The following is a 20,835-nucleotide window of genomic DNA, read 5'->3' on the forward strand; positions in this document are numbered from 1 at the left end:
CCATATCAAGGTACGTCTGGATAGCTCAGGCAATATGCAGTCTTGTGTAATCACTTTGAAAGATAAAGTTACGGAGATCTCGAAGTAAGGGCACAGCCATCAGCCTCAATTTTCAGAAATGCAAAGCTTGCTGTCCAAATTATTGGCTATGTGAAGCAGACGACGTCGTGTTTTGTACCCACTGCCACCCTATGGCACCATTCCTGGTGTTGGGTCGCTGTGACGAATGCAACCTAGAGACGTCCGTTCCTCTCTGAGCCTTCTCGCAGGGATACATGCATTGTTCTGCAGTACACAGGGCCGGAACTCGTCTGAAAAGATGACGTGGTGGCACTCATGTGTCCAATCTTGCCACTGGGCACACCGCTGCTGGGTTGCTATACTGACAGTCCATGATGTTCCAGACGCCGTCACCCTGTTCTTGTGGATAGTTGTCTTTCAGCGAGGCCAATTTCCTGATTCAAGATAAAGGGCGACAGTTACTGAACTATATGGAATAAAATACTCATAACACCTGAATAGTTTGCGTTAGGACGTTCAAACTGCAAGGTTGGCCGTGGGCCTTATGGGAATTAGTATGCGCATGCATGGTTTGGTTTAGCGACAAAGCCCACTTTCATTTGAATGGGTTCGTCAATAAGCAAAATTGGCGCATTTGGGGGACTGAGAATCGGCATTTCGCGATCGAGAAGCCTCTTCACCCTCAACGGGTAACAGTGTGATGTGCAGTGTCCAGTCTCGGAATAGTCAGTGCGATATTCCTTGATGGTATGGTGACTACGGAACGGTACGTGAAAGTTTCATTCCGATTATCCAAAGTGACCCTAATTTCGATAAGATATGGTTCATGCAAGACGGCTCTTGACACCATGGAAGCAGGAGAGTGTTTGATGTCATGGAGGAGCGCTTTGGGGACCGCATTCTGGCTCTGGGATACCCAGAGATCACTGGAATGGGCGTCGATTGTCAGCCATATTCTCCGGATCTGAACACATGTGACTCCTTTTTGTGAAACTGTATTAAAGACAAGGTGTGCAGCTATAATCCCAAAACCACTGCTGAGCTGGAAACAGCCATTCATGAGGTGATCGACAGCATCGATGTTCCGACACTTCAGCGGTTCATGCAAAATTTTGCTACTTGTCTGCGCCACATCGTCACCAATAATGGCAGAATATCGAACATGTCATAACCTAAATCCGAATATCTGTAGTGACGTTTACATGTTGAATAAATTGTGTGTACGCCGTAGTTTGTAACTAATTTACGTTTTTTTTCATATAATTCAATAATTGTGACCCTGTATGTGGTGTGGCTACACAATATTGCACTGCCGAGAGAACAGTACACGCGTCCTCTCAGGCGCTACTCGTTCACAGCCGCTGAGGTCCTGCATGACATTGAATATAAACATTCATGAATCCATTGATTTCATATTCGCACGTCAGTCATGGTATGTCGAATGCCAATAACAGTGATGTTGCAGAACGATAAACCAGAGTCTCGACAGGCCATGATACCACTGCCGTCGAATTTCGGTGTAGCACAATACTGCTTTCTCATAATCAACGAACTTTGTTGGGGCTACGCTAAAAATACCAGTCACCTGCATATCCAGTCATGCCAAGAGGGCCCATACGATAGTTTATAGGGTGTGGGGGTGGACTAGACCTGGGGGTATGAAGTATTTTTAATATTTTGTAAGACGAACCGAGACCTGTAAATAGCCATAAACAAGTTCCCGGTCCGAGACTTAAAAAAAAAAAAAATGTACAAATGTATGTGAAATCTTATGGGACTCAACTGCTAAGGTCATCAGTCCCTAAGCGTAAACATTACCTAACCTATATTATCCTAAGGACAAACATACACCCATGTCCGAGGGAGGGCTCGAACCTCCGCAGGGACCAGCCGCACAGTCAATGACTGCAGCGCCTGGACCGCTCGGCTAATCCCGCGCGGCAGACACTTAAAAAACTGCGTAGTATTGACTTTTAAAGCATTTTCTTGAAAGAAAAACGCACGATTGTACTAAACTTTTCCTTTTCCTGAGAGCAAGGGGAGAGGGTGTGGAGAAGCCTCCCTCTTGCCTCCGCGTGTGGGCGCCCTTGAATCGAACAGTGTACTTCATGCCAAGCCAGTTTGACGTTTTTTGGACGCCACTTTCATGTCGTTGCAAATTTTTAATACTTACCACTGAATTACGCTTCTAATTTATTCGTGTACTAGCTGACAAGCCTGGCCATTGCCCGGGTATTCATACCGACCTTTGAAATTAAGAACCTGTCTTACAAAGAAATATGCTTAATGAACAAATGTATAAGCACAGTATCTGAATTAAGAAACATTATCCCGGACAGTTCTGTATGCTGTGCGCAGGTGTTTCGCGTGTGTACAACGCGATTTTGTAAACGTCTCTATAGCAACACATCTTCATAACTCTATACACGGCTATCGCTTAGCAGTTGAAAGCTGTCAAAAGTGCTGCCAGATATCATGGACTTTTTTTTTAAGACGATTCGACTGTAGGAATGTCTTACTAATAAATAATAGATGTATTTAAACTTCATTAATAACGCGGCATTTGTCACGTTTCTCAGTGTTTATGTGGTCATATCTGTTTAAGTATGTGTCATACAATGATATCATTTAGTAGGTACATTCAGCTTCACTTTCAGCCAAATATTTTACGAATAGCGTTAGTGACGAACAAGTAATAAATTTAAACGTCATGCACGATGCGACAGTTTTTCAGGCATCTCAGTGTTTATGACGTCATATTTTCATAACGGTATGTGATAACACGATATACCTTTGCCGGCCGGAGTGACCGAGCGGTTCTAGGCGCTACAGTCTGGAACCGCGCGACCGGTACGGTCGCAGGTTCGAATTCTGCCTCGGGAATGGATGTGTGTGAGGCCTTAGGTTAGTTAGGTTTAAGTAGTTCTAAGTTCTAGGGGGCTGATGACCTCAGAAGTTAAGTCCCATAGTGCTCAGAGCCATTTGAACCATTTTGATATACTTTTGTAAGTACATTTAGCTGCACATGTGGACATTGCCCGCGAATGTACTGTGCATTTAGTGGCGCAGAGGTAATACTTTAAACGTCATGTCTCATGCAGATGTTTTTCATACACCTCACTGTTCCTGACGTCATATCCCCTGAACTATAAAAGTTAGATGGTTTTTACTCCAACACCAATTGTTGCCTGACTGTATTACTTTTACTTCTAAAATATAAAGTTAAAATTCGAATTGTCATCAAGAAATATCTGGAATTTTTTTTTTAAAACGAGTAGAGACTCACCTTATTGCAGGATTACTTGCTAGAAGTATTGTTATTTTTGGTAACACTCCATACTACAACATGCAAGACAATGCGCCATTTTTCCTTTTTTTCACCAGTTTTCAGAATGGTGTGATGTGGCCCGCCATGAATTTCTATCATGCGCCCACCTTTTCATCTCAGAGTAGTACTTAAACCTAAAACCTCAAATATTTTCTAGATGTACTCCAATCTCTGGAATTTATTCCGTCATGTCTCGGCAGATGTCATATCATCCTTTCCCTTCTTCTTGTCATTGTTTCCTAAATATTCCTTTCCTTGCCGATTCTGCGGGGAACCTCCTCACTCCTTATCTCATCAGTCCACCTAATTTTCAACATTCTTCTGTAACGCCACATCTCAAATGCTTCGACTCTCTGCTGTACCTGCTTTCTCACAGTTCATCTTCCTCTAGTTCACTAAAAGGTTGAATAAAGTAATGTATGGCAAGCAGTCATACACATTAAGAGCCAGATCTAAGGTAAGCGTCGGAATTAACTAATAATTTTTCTGCTTATTCCGCTGACATAATTTTTAAATCAAGTGGGTTTACTCCCGCCTAATGCCGCTATACTACCCAAACTTAAATACCATAAGTATCATCTGGGATCTTGCAATAGAATAAGATTCATAGTCGTAATAAATAAAGAATCTCCATTTCGGAGTTGAAAAAAATTGCGACTGATGTTTTCGCTGTTGGATATTAGAAGAATAAAGAATATCTGTATGTTACACTAATAGAAATGCGTGTCTTCATCAGAGGAGAGGTATTTCTATGGACGAAGAAACTGAAAATATCTCTGTCGGCACGGATCCTAACCGACAGTGGTCCTTGCATTCAACGATTGAAACGACAGACGAGGAATCAACAGACGGCTGAGGAATGTAGCGACGTCAGTGTGGAAGTTAGTTTTACGAAGACTACCAGCAAAGTCCCGTCAGCAGAAAAAATGAGACGCCTTCTACGTCTTGTTTCTGTTCTTGTTCTGAATGGGCTATACTGATAAGTGAGCTCATACTGCCAAGCTCTTTCTAAATTTGACTCGATTTTGTAATCACTGAAATGACATCTCATATCTTCCGAACCGAGATATTTCATTTCATTTCCTCCCCCCCCCCCCCACCCCCCCTTCTGGCTGCGGCAGTATAGATCCCAAAACCCACATCTCCTGTTTATATAGTACACTTATCTTGTAGTGGGCCAACGGCCGTGCCCCAGTGGTAACACTGGTTCCCGTCAGATCACCGAAGTTAAGCCCTGTCGGGCTGGGCTAGCACTTGGATGGGTGACCAACCGGTCTGCCGAGCGCTGTTGGCAAGCGGGCTGCACTCAGACCTTGTGAAGCGAATTGAGGAGCTACTTGTTTGAGAAGTAGCGGCTCCGGTCTCGTAAACTGACATACGGCAGGGAGAGCGGTGAGCTGACCACATGCATATCCGCATCCAGTGACGCCTGTCGGCTGAGGATGACACGGCGACCGGTCGGTACCGTTAGGCCTTCCAAGGCCTGTTCGGACGGAGTTACCTTGTAGTCGTTTGTTGTTCATGGTTTCAAATTCACGGCTTCATGTGTTGACTGAGGTGTTTTTGACTTTATAAATAACGCTCAAAAACTTGGAATAACGTTTGCTTGTTTTGTTCAGTACAAGAACAACAACAGTACATCGAAGCATTGAAATATCTGTCAGCCTCTTGGTTCTCACCCTCACCCTAGGCAAAAATAATACAGTGCCTTCCTGAAAAACCGGCAGATCGATCGCACACCGTCTCTGCTAGCTGTTTTCTTTGATATCGTCTTAAGACGGTAACCCGAACTGGCCAAGTACTAAGTGGTGCTCTGCAGCTGAGGCTGCAGCTCTTATTTGTGTGGCTTGTAACGTAATTTTCATGACGTCAAAGAAACCTTATGTCGGTATTACGACGCATCTTATGGCTCAAAGTAACATTTCGTGTAAATTTATGCTATGCTGATGGCCAATTATACAGTTGATTCTGTTCATTCACATGACATTGGAAGTCCCTGACAAATCGTCGGTCGTGTTCGCATGCAGATCGTTTTTGCATTACATTGATTCAACCGGGCCGAAAGGAAGTGGAAAGAGCTAAAAACATACAAAAACAAAAATCACTAGAAAAATGTCAAAATTGGAATCAAACACAAATTTATTGTGATGAGTGTCAAACTAATGCGTTCGACTGCTTCAAAAGGCATTTCTAAATAAGTATCAGAATTAAGAAGAGCAGTGTTCTCATATCAGGCTTTGGAGGGTTAGTTGATTGAAGCTATATCCCACGAAACCTATTATGCCATAACGAATAAGAGATGTTTCAGACTTCAAATACATGTTAGTAAAGCTGCGGATATTTTCTAACGGAGAAACCAAGTACGAAAACTTGGATCATACGCGGGAAAGCTGGAAAAATAAATAAACTATCGAAAAAAGTGCAATACCCTCAAGGAAAATGTCATTTTGTTGACAAGTAAAGTGACAGGAGATTCATCGTTGTAAAAGTATATGATGACAAATTCAGACCGAATGACACATACGTGCCCAAACAGTCGCTTCAGTACACTGTGTACCTGGCAACAGCTCATGCATATATTCTCGCATGAAAACGATCATAAAGGTCCCGAATGGCATCCTGCAATAGATTGTCCCAAGCATCTTGCGTCCTTTGTTGCAATTCGGCAATGATTCTTGCAGTACCTGGAGGACGGGCAAGTTCCTGCTTCACAAATCCCCGGTGTTCAATTGGCGAGAGATCTGGTGATCGTGCTGGTCAGGGCAGTTGTTATACACTACGAAGAGCAGGCAGCGTCGCGGATCGCAGAAGCCAGATATGGACTTACACTCTCCTGCTGGAAAGGCACACTACCTTCCTGTTGGAGAAATGACCGTAGCACGGGGTTAACAGCCTGTGCAATGTAGCGGACACTGATTACTTTACCGTGCAGAAACTTCAAATTGCCCACGAGTCCACCAGGAAGCTGGGATGGGACCTGAGACTCGTGGGCGAATGCACTCTAGAATAGTAGCTCATGCTGTCTACGCCATACACGTGTGTACGTCCATCACCCACGTACATACAAAATCTACTCTCATCACTAAAGGAAACAGAACGCCGGTGTACTCTCGTCAACTCTTTCACGACACCACAGTAGCGATGCTTGACAATGTCGTGGTGACTGCCATGTACCCGACGTTCGCCTGCAGGAGTCGGCAGCCCCTCAGACATTGAAGCATTAAGGGGTTGCATATGAACAAGGCGTTGCCTCCCCGGACTGTATCGACCACCAGGACCACAGACGGCAGGACACGCGCTACCAGAGGTGCTCCCTATTTCCTGCGCAGTGTCACGTTGACAGAAGTTGATCGGCACTAATTCCTCCGCGCCCCGGCTATACAGCGCGGCGCAAGTCAGAGTCGGCGGTTCGATCCACCGAAAGTTTGGGCCAATTCAGCCGCTGGCTCTTAGCAGCCCATCAGTCCAGAGCCCGGCCGGAAGCCACCGCAGTGGGACCTACGACTTTCCAGCGATATCCCGAAGCGTACCTGTCTGCCAGATCCTCGGTCGTTAGGAATTATCAGTGGCATAGTATTCTAGTCCCACTACGTTTATTCACTGTGCCTTCCAGGCTTACGCCTGTGAGTGTCTGAGACGTTTTATCATTTTTTATCGAGAAGAGTTTTTCCTTTGTTATTAATCCTCTACTGTGGTCGTAATAAACCCTAGTTATTGCTTACCTGTTTCTTAACTGCGGAACGAAAGGTCCTTGGTTCAAGTCCTCCCTCCAGCGAAAAGTTTTACCGAGCGAGGTGGCGCAGTGGTTAGCACACTGGACTCGCATTCGGGAGGACGACGGTTCAATCCCGTCTCCGGCCATCCTGATTTAGGTTTTCCGTGATTTCCCTAAATCGCTTCAGGCAAATGCCAGGATGGTTCCTGTGAAAGGGCACGGCCGATTTCCTTCCCCATCCTTTCCTCACCCGAGCTTGCGCTCCGTCTCTAATGACCTCGTTGTCGACGGGACGTTAAACACTAATCTCCTCCTCCTCCACCTGTTTCTTATTACTGCTTATCAAGAATATAGCAGTATCAGTGGTGGTATGGCCATGATCTTAATCCTGCTGCAAGCGGACGGTTCATAATGGTTTCTGATGATGACACAGCAGGTGCCTAGATTTCATTCCTGGATGATGTTTGGTCGGCCACCGCAGCACGCACAATGCGTCGATGTTAACGTGCGTCTATACTACACGGATGTCGAGAGCGTGGTCTACAGGTGTGGGCATGTTCCACAGACACACCACCGATACATTGCGCCTAACATGTGCAGTAATCGATCGATCGATACGTCCATCATAGAATCGAAAGAGAGGGTGCCCAGACAGGTGTCCTGCCCGCCATCTGATTGCAGATGACCGTTTAGATTAGATTAGATTTACTTTCATTCCAATTGATCCGTAGTGAGGAGGTCCTCCAGGATGTGGAACATGTCAGAAAAACAACAATACATGACAAATATTTACAATTAAAACAAATAAGCTAATGTACCATTCCACAGGTCCCAAGTGGAATGATCGTCATTTTTTAATGAACACTAAGAGTAATTTTACAAATACTAATGCACTGAATTTAAAATAAAAAAGTTTTTTATTTATTTATAAGGTAATACAACTACTGTAATACTTATTTACAATGAATGTAATACCGTGACAACTCAGTCACTAACACTACAACCTCTCAGTGTGTAAGTGCAAAGTTGGATGTGGAAGGGGACAGATGATGTCAAGCAATTTTAGGTAGTTGCCGAAAGTGTGCTGTTATATTGCATGAGAACCAACTTTTATTACGTTGAATTTAGGCTATAACGAAAAAAGCAGTTATCATATGAAACAATCGATTTGGATTAGATCGAGAGAGCGCAGACGATCTCGGATTTACGAAAAGCGCGGCGAACCGGATAAAATTACATTATAAACAACAAAGACATTGCACTTGTTGCGTATGAAACACCCAAAATGATGTATAGTGTAAAGTCATAACTGGGGAATACAAAGTCGATGACCGCATGCTGCTATGCACAAGAAGTCAAATCCCATCGTATTTTTTTCCGTCATGGACTTATAGTTTTCGAAATGTGGAAGAGTGTTCATTTAACGAAACATTGAGAACCTGAAGCTCTGGATGTGTTATTCTTTCACAGATGCATTCCATCACAGAGCAATTTCCTGATTTGTACCTGCCAGTGCAGGATACATCCAGGAGAAAATGATCTCATCTTGGAGTATGAACAGTTGTATAAGAACTTGCGAACAACACGTTGCCGACTGTTCCAGAGTATATCTTATGTCACGTGTATATGATTTCTATTTTCAAGAAAGGGAATAGAAAAGACACAAACTGCTATAGAGGCATTAGTGTCAACTGTAAAATGATCCGCATATTTGGAAAGATAATGTTTCAAAAAATTAGGCAAAATGTTGGCCACCATATTGGGAAAGGCCAGAGCGGGTTTAGGTAGAACAGATCATGTAGAGATAACCTATTTGTTTTACAACAACTAATGGAGAAATTTATAGCAGTAGGGAAGGAGCTACACATTGCCTTTGTAGATTTAGCAAAGCTTACGATACAGTCCCTAGATCTAAGCTGTTGGAAGCTATGAAAGATATAGGTATGGATGATCACCTTTTACAAATTATTATTGAAATGTACAGAGATAATGTGGTACAGATTAAACGAGGTTCAAAGTTATCAGAACCTATTAATGTCACTAAAGGTTTGCGACAAGGTTGCAGTATGTCACCCATATTGTTCAAGTTATATGTGGAAGTCCTCTCCGAAATTGGAAGAACAGCTGCAGAGTAATGGGAATCACTGTCAACGATATACAGATATTTTCATTAAGTTTTGCTGACGATCAAGCTATTATAGCACAAGATGATTATGACCTTGAGTTCATGATACGACGATTATATCAGGAATACAACAGAAGAAGACTACAAATGAGTCTAACAATGACAGAGTCTCTGGTGGTGAATAGTGATGCTAAATTTGATGTACACATCAATGACAAAGCAGTTATGAGACAGGTAGAGAAATTTAAATATCTCGGGGCACATACTGATAAAAATGGATTGGACCATACAAAAGTAAAATATAGAATACAGCAAAGCAGAAAAAGTGTTAGGGTGTATGAATTCTTTTTGGTGGGATAAGAATGTTTCCAGCAGCAATAAGAAAAGAGTAGGTAAGATAATGGTTGAATCAGTGCTATGCTATGGATCGGAACTATGGATCTTCAATGCGGATCTCAAAAGAAGTCTAATAGCTGTGGAAATGGATTATCTGCATATGAGTGCCACAATTTCAAGAATCGAAAGGAAAACGAATGATGAAGTAAGAGCTAGAATGAAGGCAAATGATACAGTGATAGGATTGAAAGAATATCATTAAAATGAGAATGCCAGATCATCGGTGGCCAAAGAAGGTTTATGACTGGAAACCACCCGGCAGACGTAAGCGCGGAAGACCACGACGTTCTTGGACAGACCACATAAATGGAGTAATGGAACATCGCAGCATCGACAGGAAGATGCGCTGGATAAAGAGGCTTGGAGGAGGATAACAGGAATACAAGATGTTATTATAATTAATATTTGTATTGATTAATCCTGTAATAATTATAATGTGTATATGTAAATGGTGAATGACCGGTGGCTCACGAAAAAATGCTGTTTACTACAGCATATGGTGCATGTAAGATATGCGGTCTTCTCTCTCTATCGTAATGGATTAGGCCGGCGCACGGGGTCACCCACCCAAATGCTTACAGGGGGATCTTACGGTCTCGAAAATTCAGTTCGGGATGAGACTTCACAGGTTAGCAGTATACCTCGAGAGTGTCCAACGACGAAAGTCGTAAAGCGCCCTAGCCAGAAGATTCCGAGAAAAAGGGCTCTAAAGTTTTACGCGCCGCTCATATACCGGTCAATTTATAGCCCAGGGCAGCACAACGGAATGCCTGCACCATTATTGGACTCGTTTGCAACGCGCGCGATCCACGTTAGATCCTACCTTCCGCACTCTTCTTATTTTGTTCTTTTAATTGCTTTAAAAATTACAAAAGCTTTCAAATATAGTTAATGACCTAAAAATTATTAATTAGATCATGAAGAATTTTATTTTATTTGTGAAATGACTGTTACAGCTAATTAACATAAAAATGTGAATTCCAATTAATATTTTATTTTTAAGAAGTTGAATAGTTTCAAATGTGTTCTCAATCGGGGTAAATTAAAGCTTTAATTATCTCTGTAACAAAATTTCGCGAAGGGCACTATAATTTTTGTAGAAATTTTTACGATATCGTCTTTACTTGTCAATTTCGTATTTTACATACAAGCACCAGAATGACAACTATCATAAAAGCATTGAAAACACAATTTATATAGGACGAATGTCTACACGAACAACCTTCTTTTAAAAGATCTGTTGGAAGACATACTCCGTTAACCTTTATGAAAACTTCTCTTTCATCAGAAAGCCTGGAAGATTACCAAGCATACGTTGAATATTCCGCTGTAATCATATCATATTCAGCAAGCAAACTTTCGTAATAAATGACCGCAACTTTTAACTTAACCTTCCACATTCACTGTATAAAATGAAACTTGATTTATTTCGTCTGCATCTGCTCCTACTTTCCCGATATTTTCATTAGCAGACATTTTTAATTCACAATTATTTCGGATACAATAATTTTAGGTATTGGGCCGTGTCATTGTAAACTACTAAAACAGCTTAAGTGCCGACGTTTCGACCGACTTGCTGCGATCCTCTTTAGTGGTTTACAATGACGCGGTGCCGTACCCAAAACTATTTTATCGAAAATGACAGAGGCCGTTGAAGCCTACTAATTTATCAGTGACCTGTATGGGCAGCAAGTTTATGGTCATATTCGCAAATTGGAACAACTGAGGTAGAAATTTTATTTCCTTTACCGGTTTAGGCACCCAGTGCTCTTCTTCCAAATGTTACAACTCTCACATTCTGTCTAACTCGCTAATAATGCGATAGTTATAACCATCTGAAGAAGGGCACTAGGTGCCTGGAACCAGTAAATGAAATAAAATTTCTTTTGTGTAACTGGTGGCTGACTGTTTCAGTTAACATTACTGCTAAATTTATCTTAATTGCAGTACCTTCGGTAATGATCTCTTTATTAAAATGGTGAAATATTATGCAGCGTTTGGTTGCACTGAAAAATATGTGAAAGGAAATAATATTTCTTTACACACGTAAAGTTTTTTAAAAACACAGGAAAATTTGTGAACACATTTTTCGAGAGCAAGGAAGTGAATTTACAGGTTGAAGCTAAATAGTGATATCGTTACTAATCACATGTGAATAGACTTCCGTTCGAGAGTATTTATTTGTCTCTAAATTATGCGAGTCGAATAATAAGGGTCATTATCCACCTATCTCAAAAAAAAAAAAAAATGGTTCAAATGGCTCTGAGCAGTATGGGACTTAACATATGAGGTCATCAGTCCCCTGGAACTTAGAACTACTTAAATCTAACTAACCTAAGGACATCCATGTCCGAGGCAGGATTCGAACCTGCGACCGTAGCAGCAGCAGCAGCACGGTTCCGGACTGAAGCGTCTGAACCGCTCGACCACACCGGCCGGCCTCATAAAATTACGTTGATCCTCAGAGCTAAAACTCCATAAATGATGAAGATTTTGAAAAGCTATATCAATGTCTTACTAAGAGTGTTTTCTCACTAATCAACGTTTCCTAATATGTTTCTTATCTTGTCACTAACTTAGTGACCACTTCATCGCTCGCATAGACTGTGTGGCCTGTACAGACTTTTTTATTTATAATTTATCGTATTTCTATGTTGTTCATAAACTGCAACGCCTTCTAAGCTTTTCATGCTACTTATGGCCATATAAGCACGGTGTTTTCCGAATGGACTTCTGACCAAAAAGCGACTCTGGTAGCTGGACTCCAAAGTTTTTGTTAATCATGCCTTTTGCGTTCGTGTGGAGACATTTCCAAACAACTTACATTTCTTAGCAAATATTTCTCTATATCTAAACAAGAATTGAAATACCAATTTTCATAAATTTAGCTTTAAATTTTTTTTAATGTAACTAAATATTTTCTTAAAAATTTTCATCATCTGTTGCATTCACTTAGGGGTTGAATTTCCAGAAACACTGAAAGACTTATTTTTTAAATTTATATCATGTATTATAGAAGTAGGCTTAGAAATCCTTTAGTAGTTCTTCAGTAATTATTATATTCAAAAAAACGTTCACTCCGCTATTTTACCCTTTTAACGGTTGACTTTCCAAAAATTCTGAAACACGTAATTTTTATTTTCTGACTGAGAAACCAAATACCAGTTTTCGTAGTTCTAGCTGCAAAATTTTCTTAGTAGTGGCATATTTTCGAAAAGGCTTTCAGGCCCTATTTCACTCACTTAGGAGTTTAATATCGGACAATCCCTTCTTAAACGACGTCTACAGTATAGGATCCACACCATCTCCAAACTTAAAGTTTCTATCCTTAGCAGTTTGGGCTGGGCGATGATGAGGCAGTGAGTCAGTCTGACCGTATTTCACCTCCTTAGAGGTTGAATTTCTAAAAACAGTGAAACACGTATTTTTTCATCTCTAACCGAGAAGCCGAACACCAGTTTTCAAAGATTCAAGTTTAAAAATGCTTTCGAAATTTAGTATTTTCACAATACGTTTCACCCTCTATTTCATCTCCGTGATGGTTGAATTTCCAAAAATAGCATCATCTTCAGAATTGCTTACACAATGAAACATTTCCATAAAAAACTTCATCCCCAGTTTCACCCCTAAGGGGCTAAATTTCCAAGAGCAGTGATACACGTATTTTTTTATTTTTAATTGAGAAGCGAAATTTAAATGTTCATAGATTTAGCTTTAAAATACTTTCACAATAAAATGTTTTCGTAATAAATCTCATCCCCTATTTCATCCCCTTAGAGATTCAGTTTCCAAAAACACTGAAACACGTATTTTTTTTTTTTTAACCGAGATGGAAAACATCGGTGTTCATAGATGTAGCTTTAAAAATAGTTTAATAGTTCTTTAATAATGATATATTTTCAAAACAAGCTTTCACCCACTTACCAATTTCCGTAGATCTAGCTTCAAAATTGCCTTATTAGTGACCGTTTTCTAAAAAACCTTCATTCCCTATTTCACCCCCCTTAGGGTTGGAATTTTGAAAAATTCTTTCTTAGTCGATGCGTACAGTATCATGTCCACACCCCTAAATTTCAAACTTCTATCCTTGGCTGTTTGGCTGGATAATGATGAGTCAATCAGTCAGGACATTGCCTTTCATATATAGAGATTAATTCGGTATCTGTAGTGGATTAAGCGAACGTCATAAAACAAAAACATTTAGTTCGTCTAACAGCTGGATATTATGTATAGAATTCGATGTCATTTCTTATAAGAGAGCAATAAAGCACTTCACTTGTAGCTGTACTGTTGACTTCCACAAGGCATTTAAGTTCACTACCACACATATGCTTATCATCGAAAGTACAGTGATACAATGCATAAAGCGAAATTTGTAACTGGATTGAGGATTTCTTGATGAAGACGACCCAGCATGTTATCTTGGATGGAGAGCTATCGACAGAAGTAGTAGTATTAAGTTTCAGATGTGGCCCAGGAAAGTGTGTTGGCACCCTTGCTGTTTATGTTGTATGTTAATGACCTTTCAGGTAATATCATAAATAATCTCAGACTTTTCGCAGATTAGGCAGTCACCTGCGAGCAGCGTTGAGTAAGTAATACAACACTTTTTTTTCACGGCCAATTTCGGATGGAAAAGGGAGACATTTGTTGTAGGACACTGTGGAATATTCCCGCTTCAAGCCCTATAGCTTTATGAAGTTCCGATAGGTGGCTGCGCTGCACGTAGCCTTCCAAATGGTGTCTGTAACAGGGGTGCGTTCCAAGTAGTCACTGAGTTTATTTTGGCGGAAAACAAGAGCTTCAAAGATACTCATAAGTGCTTGCAGAAAGTCTATGGAGACCTGGCAGTGAACAAAAGCACGGTGAGTCGTTGGGCGAGGCGTCTATCATCATCATAAAGTCTCGCAAACCTGGCCGATGTCCAGCGTGCCAGTCGGTCGCACAGAGCAGTGAGTCCTACAGCGCTGGAACGTGGGGCCACTTTAATTTGAGGTGAGCGACGGATCACAATCAAACGCGTCACTGCTACACTGGACGTCTCTGTTAGTAGTGCTGACACATCCGTCCACCAACTGGGATACTCAGAAGTGTGTGTATTTTTTTTTTTTTTTTTTTGGGATATATGTATACAGAATGAAGCACGAATGAAAATTTGTACCAAGGCGAGGATTCGAACCCGAGTCTACTGCTCATTAGGCAGATGCGCTAACCACTACGCCACCCTGGCATACTGGCTTTGCACAAGTGTGTGGACTACCCGAGCACGCTTCCTCCTTCAGTCCAACTTCCCGTTCACGCCTCAACCTGCTTGGTGGATGGGAAATTTGGACTGAAGAGGGAGGCGTGCTAGGGTAGTCCACACACTTGTGCAAAGCCAGTAAGCTAGGGTGGCGTAGTGCTTAGCGCATCTGCCTAATGAGCGGGAGATCTGGCTTCGAATCCGGGGCCTGGTACAAATTTTCATTCGTCCTTCAGTCAGCGTACATACATCACAGATGTTTAAGACTTGAAACGGTCTCTGGATCCATATAGTTTCATTTGATGTTTTTTCTTCTACTCATGTGGAAGAGTTGAACGACAAGTCTCTCGGTGCTACACATTCACTGCCGAACTGTAATTATGTCTCTTGTAAATAGAACTGTTGATATAATGTTCCAACTGTTTGTTACCCTTTCACCTGGCCAAATGTAGAGACGATAACCTTCGCATTCATATTGGGAACATCGGAAAAAATCGGTTAATTGTACTGCTGCATGTGTAATAACAATATAACAAGTCGTTGAATTGAAACTTCCTGGCAGATCAAAACTGTTTGCCGGAACGAGACTCGAACTCGGGACCTTTGCCTTTCGCAGGCAAGTGCTCTACCAACTGAGCTACCCAAGCACGACTCACGCCCCGTCCTCACAACTTTACTTCTGCCAGTACCTCGTCTCCTACCTTCCAAACTTTACAGAAGCTCTCCTGCGAACCTTGCAGAACCAGCACTCCTAAAAGAAAGGATATGCGGGGACATGTCTTAGCCACAGCCTGGGGAATGTTTCCAGAATGAGTTTGGAAGGTAGGAGACGAGGTACTGGCAGAAGTAAAGCTGTGAGGACGGGGCGTGAGTCGTGCTTGGGTAGGTCAGTTGGTAGAGCACTTGCCCGCAAAAGGCAAAGGTCCCGAGTTCGAGTCTCGGTCCGGCACACAGTTTTGATCTGCCAGAAAGTTCCATATAAGTGCACATTCCGCTGCAGAGGAAAATCTCATTCAAGTCGTTGAATTGTTATAATCAAAAAATCTATAACTGTCAGCTCGAACTCGGCTAGTGTGTAATAAGAGACAGTCGCGCGCAACTCGGTAATTTCCATGCAGGAGAAGAGTGCGAACGTTTGCCGATACCAAGGCGCTCTGAAAAATGTACAGACTGCATCTTCTTTCCTTCTCATTATAAAATAATAAAAGAAAAAGAAAAAAATACTCGAAACGAAAACTTTACGATAAGATCTATAGATAGCATATTTAGCCTCTGACGTCACGTTTCCTGAAATTTTATCACAACAAACTGTTCTAGAAATGACGCATTTGGGAGAGACCTTAGGTGCGGTATATGTTAGGTTCGCTGTGTGCTTAATATATTTCGTGTTTCAGTTTAGAACTTGAGATGTTTAATGTTTCTCGTGCGTGTTCAATCTGCGGCGTTCATGAGTTCGCGCGACGAAACAATGATGTTCCATAACGTCACGGGTCCTATGCTGCGATTGGCTTGCAGGATCAAACCGAGCAGCCCCTTAGTTGGTTTAAGTTTTTGCTAAGCTAACTTGCCGCATTTGTTGTTTTCGTATTTATACTTGCGCACTGCGAAAATATGCAGTTTAAGTGATGTAGGGAATTAAAAGTCTCTCCAAAACGCGTAATTTGTAGTATGTTTTGTTGTGCTAAACTGCTGGCAAATATAACGTTGATGGCTAAAATGTTACCATGCACTGCTCCCTTGCAGTTACGTGTATACCCTTTTTTTTGATTTGCACTGTTTTTGTTGTTGATTGATGTTTAAATTGAATATGGGCGCTCCAAGTTCCTTCACCCTCACCGTGTTCCGAATTTATGGCTAATAAATTGCACACTGAATCCAAATTACGCTGTCTTCAGACTCTCAATGTACTACAGTTATTCAGAAGACAATAAAACTCACAAAAATTTACTTTATAATAATGCACTTTATCCCGTAAACGCCGTCAGCAAGCAAGGAAATTCTTAACAAATAAAGGTATAGGGACATGTTCTACATCTACATGTACATTTATACTCCGCAAGCCACCCAACTGTGTGTGGCGGAGGGCACTTTACGTGCCACTGTCATTACCTCCCTTTCCTGTTCCAGTCGCGTATGGTTCGCGGGAAGAACGACTGTCTGAAAGCCTCCGTGCGCGCTCTAATCTCTCTAATTTTACATTCGTGATCTCCTCGGGAGGTATAAGTAGGGGGAAGCAATATATTCGATACCTCATCCAGAAACGCACCCTCTCGAAACCTGGCGAGCAAGCTACACCGCGATGCAGAGCGCCTCTCTTGCAGAGTCTGCCACTTGAGTTTGCTAAACATCACGGTTACCAAATAACCCTGTGACGAAACGCGCCGCTCTTCTTTGGGTCTTCTCTGTCTCCTCTGTCAACCCGATCTGGTACGGATCCCACACTGATGAGCAATACTCAAGTATAGGACGAACGAGTGTTTTGTAAGCCACCTCCTTTGTTGATGGACTACATTTTCTAAGCACTCTCCCAATGAATCTCAACCTGGTACCCGCCTTACCAACAATTAATTTTATATGATCATTCCACTTCAAATCGTTCCGCACGCATACTCCCAGATATATTTTACAGAAGTAACTGCTACCAGTGTTTGTTCCGCTATCATATAATCATACAATAAAGGATCCTTCTTTCTATGTATTCGCAATACATTACATTTGTCTATGTTAAGGGACAGTTGCCAATCCCTGCACCAAGTGCCTATCCGCTGCAGATCTTCCTGCATTTCGCTACAATTTTCTAATGCTGCAACTTCTCTGTATACTACAGCATCATCCGCGAAAAGCCGCATGGAACTTCCGACGCTATCTACTAGGTCATTTATATATATTGTGAAAAGCAATGGTCCCATAACACTCCCCTGTGGCACGCCAGAGGTTACTTTAACGTCTGTAGACGTCTCTCCATTGATAACAACATGCTGTGTTCTGTTTGCTAAAAACTCTTCAATCCAGCCACACAGCTGGTCTGATATTCCGTAGGCTCTTACTTTGTTTATCAGGCGACAGTGCGGAACTGCATCGAACGCCTTCCGGAAGTCAAGAAAAATAGCATCTACCTGGGAGCCTGTATCTAATATTTTCTGGGTCTCATGAACAAATAAAGCGAGATGGGTCTCACACGATCGCTGTTTCCGGAATCCATGTTGATTCCTACATAGTAGATTCTGGGTTTCCAAAAACGTCATGATACTCGAGCAAAAAACATGTTCTAAGATTCTACAACAGATCGACGTCAGAGATATAGGTCTATAGTTTTGCGCATCTGCTCGACGACCCTTCTTGAAGACTGGGACTACCTGTGCTCTTTTCCAATCATTTGGAACCCTCCGTTCCTCTAGAGACTTGCGGTACACGGCTGTTAGAAGGGGGGCAAGTTCTTTCGCGTACTCTGTATAGAATCGAATTGGTATCCCGTCAGGTCCAGTGGACTTTCCTCTGTTGAGTGATTCCAGTTGCTTTTCTATTCCTTGGACACTTATTTCGATGTCAGCCATTTTTTCGTTTGTGCGAGGATTTAGAGAAAGAACTGCAGTGCGGTCTTCCTATGTGAAACAGATTTAACGTAAGACCAGAACTTCCTAGGATTTTCTGTCAAGTCGGTACATAGAATTTTACTTTCGAATTCACTGAACGCTTCACGAATAGCCCTCCTTACGCTAACTTTGACATCGTTTAGCTTCTGTTTGTCTCAGAGGTTTTGGCTGCGTTTAAACGTGGAGTGAAGCTCTTTGCTTTCACAGTAGTTTCCTAACTTTGTTGTTGTACCACGGTGGGTTTTTCCCGTCCCTCACAGTTTTACTCGGCACGTACCTGTCTAAAACGCATTTTACGATTGCCTTGAACTTTTTCCATAAACACTCAACATTGTCAGTATCGGAACAGAAATTTTCGTTTTGATCTGTTAGGTAGGATGAAATCTGCCTTCTATTACTCTTGCTAAACAGATAAACCTTCCTCCCTTTTTTTATATTCCTATTAACTTCCATATTCAGGGATGCTGCAACGGCCTTATGATCACTGATTCCCTGTTCTGCACATACAGAGTCGAAAAGTTCGGGTCTGTTTGTTATCAGTAGGTCCAAGATGTTATCTCCACGAGTCGGTTCTCTGTTTAATTGCTCTTATTTCTCTAATCATCAGCGAACTTCTCGCTAGATGGTGCCACTTGCGTTACCGTATTATAGTGCGTTCTAGCGAGCTATTGACTATTTTTTCTGAGGCTCTAAACTTAGCGCGGACTTTAATGAGAGATACTTTTAATAGCTTCCACACTGAAACTCTGTCTCGAAATCTGACAGAAAATCCAAAGATATTCTGGTTGCATGTAAAGTACACCAGCGGCAAGATGCAGTCAATACCTCCACTACCTGATACAAATAGCAATATAACCGATGACAGTGCCACTAAAGCGGAGATATTACACACAGTTTTCCGAAATTCCTTCACCAAAGAAGACGAAGTAAATATTTCAGAATTCGAATCGAGGACAACTGCCAACATGAGTAAGTTAGAAGTAGATATCCTCACTGTAGCGAATCAGCTTAACGCACTTAGTAAAGGCAAGTCTTCCGATCAACATAGCATATCAATGACGTTCCTTTCAGGGAATGCTGATACAGCCCGCATCTCGTGGTCGTGCGGTAGCGTTCTCGCTTCCCACGCCCGGGTTCCCGGGTTCGATTCCCGGCGGGGTCAGGGATTTTCTCTGCCTCGTGATGGCTGGGTGTTGTGTGCTGTCCTTAGGTTAGTTAGGTTTAAGTAGTTCTAAGTTCTAGGGGACTTATGACCACAGCAGTTGAGTCCCATAGTGCTCAGAGCCATTTTAATGCTGATACAATAACCCCGTACTTAGCAGTCATATACAACCACTCGCTTGACGAAAGACTGGGAAGCTGCACAGGTCACACCAATACTCAAGACAGGAAATAAGAGTAATCCGCTAATTACAGACCCATATCACTATAGGCGATTTGCCGTAGGGTTTTGGAACATGTACTGTGTTCGAACATCATGAATACCCCGAAGGTAACGGTCTATTGACACACAGTCAGCACGGACCAGAAAATGTCGGTCTTGTGAAACACAACTAGCTCTTTGTTCGCACGAAGTACTGAGTACTATCGACAGGTTATCTCAAATTGATTTCATATTTCTAGATTTCCAGAAGGTTTTTGACAACGGTCCTCACAAGAGACTTCTAATCAAATTGCGTGCCTATGGAGTATCGCTTCAGCTGTGCAACTGGGTCCGAGATTTTCTCTCAGAAAGGTCACAGGGCGCAGTAATCGACGGAAAATCACCGAAAAATGAAAGTGACATCCGGCATTCCTCAAGGAAGTGTTATAGGCCCTCTGCTGTTCCTAATCTACACACACGATTTAAGAGATAATATGAGCAGCCCTCTTGGACCGTTTGCAGATGATGCTGTCATTTACCGTTAACTAAAATCGTCAGAAGATCAAAACCAATTGCAAAATGATTAGACACAATATCTGAATGGTGCGAAGAATGGAAATTGTCTCTCAATAAGGAAGAGTATGAGGTCATTCACATCGGTCCAAAAAGAAATCCATTAAATTTCGATTACACGATACTTCGCACAAATTTAAAGGCTGTCAGTTCGAATAAATGACTAGGAATTACAGTTACGAACAAGTTAAGTTGGAAAGACCGCATGGATAATGTTGTGGAGAAGACGAACCACAGATTACGCATAACTGGAAGAACACTTAGATGATGCAAGTCTATTAAAGAGACTGCCTACACTACGCTTGTTCGTCTTCTGCTAGAGTATCGCTAAGCTGTATAGGATCGTTACCAGATAACATTGACGGAGGACATCCAAAAGGTTCAAAGAAGGGCAGCTCGTTTTGTATCATCGCGAAATAGGGGAGACTGTGTCACGGATATGATGAGCGAGATCGAGACGGGAATCATTAAAACAAATG

The 20,835-nt window shown here is 41.9% G+C and overlaps 1 pseudogene; it reads left to right on the forward strand.

Moving 5' to 3' along the window:
- Nucleotides 1-4,525: 4,525 nt before the first annotated feature.
- LOC126254115 (5S ribosomal RNA) lies at nt 4,526-4,643 on the forward strand (annotated as a pseudogene).
- Nucleotides 4,644-20,835: the final 16,192 nt, after the last annotated feature.

Source organism: Schistocerca nitens, chromosome 4 (genome assembly GCF_023898315.1).
Source record: "Schistocerca nitens isolate TAMUIC-IGC-003100 chromosome 4, iqSchNite1.1, whole genome shotgun sequence".
Taxonomy (NCBI): Eukaryota; Metazoa; Arthropoda; class Insecta; order Orthoptera; family Acrididae; genus Schistocerca; species Schistocerca nitens.